This window comes from Cyprinodon variegatus, unplaced genomic scaffold, assembly GCF_000732505.1.
Source record: "Cyprinodon variegatus isolate N-32 unplaced genomic scaffold, C_variegatus-1.0 Scaffold1926, whole genome shotgun sequence".
Taxonomy (NCBI): domain Eukaryota; kingdom Metazoa; phylum Chordata; class Actinopteri; order Cyprinodontiformes; family Cyprinodontidae; genus Cyprinodon; species Cyprinodon variegatus.
This window is the reverse complement of record NW_015152379.1, coordinates 43,925-44,798: the sequence shown is the minus strand read 5'-3', so window position 1 is coordinate 44,798 and position 874 is coordinate 43,925.

Below are 874 nucleotides of genomic sequence, written 5' to 3'. Positions count from 1 at the left end.
AGACCCTGATTTTGTGAACCTGTCTGACCCTGTTTCTCTCTGCCTCACAGATCCTGACTTTCTGGAAACCTGAAACTCTGGAGATAGAAATCTCTGCCTGCCTGCACTCAGTCTCAGTCTCTGCCTCAGCCCTCTGCCTGCCGAGTAGCCGCTGGACTCACAAGGTTCCCCCCCTGCTGATCAGAATCCTCTCTGAGCAGGTATTTATCCCCACCTCAGAACCCAGAACCCGTGCATCAATTCCCTTTGTAAATATTGTAAATAAATCATTGAACTTTTTCCCTGTCTTAAGAGTGTTTTTCTGCATGTGGGTTAGACGCCTTGAACCCAACATGAAACAGTCACTATTAATGGTGGCGTCAGCTGTATGATGTTGATTTCCACTCCTTAGGTTGTCGGTTCAAAGCCCACCTCAGACTTTTGAAAGGTGCAATAAAACTTAAGTATTTTTGGCTAATGTGACTAATTTGTATTGGTTTGCCCTAGAATAAATATAGATTGGGTAAAAACTCTAGATTGAACACAGCGTTAAATTCTGTTTAAAGTAACAGATTATAATTAAAAATGTCTTCTTTATTCGGACCCCAATGGTTTTAAACTGGTTACACTGGTTTATATACCTTTCATTTTGTTTTCCATATAAGTCTTAGACTTTTCTTTTTTCACAACTACAGCGGGAGTTCCTCCCTCATTTTTCTCCGTTGCTTTGACTTGTTGACCAATCGTATGCATGCGCAGCCCGGTCACATGGGGTCGTTATGCTAAATATGTCACAGAAAGGCTGTAATCACTAATAGATCTGTCATAGAAATATAGCATATGAACAAATGTATTGTTAATTCGTTTCCACAAGTGATTTATACGGAAGAGGATT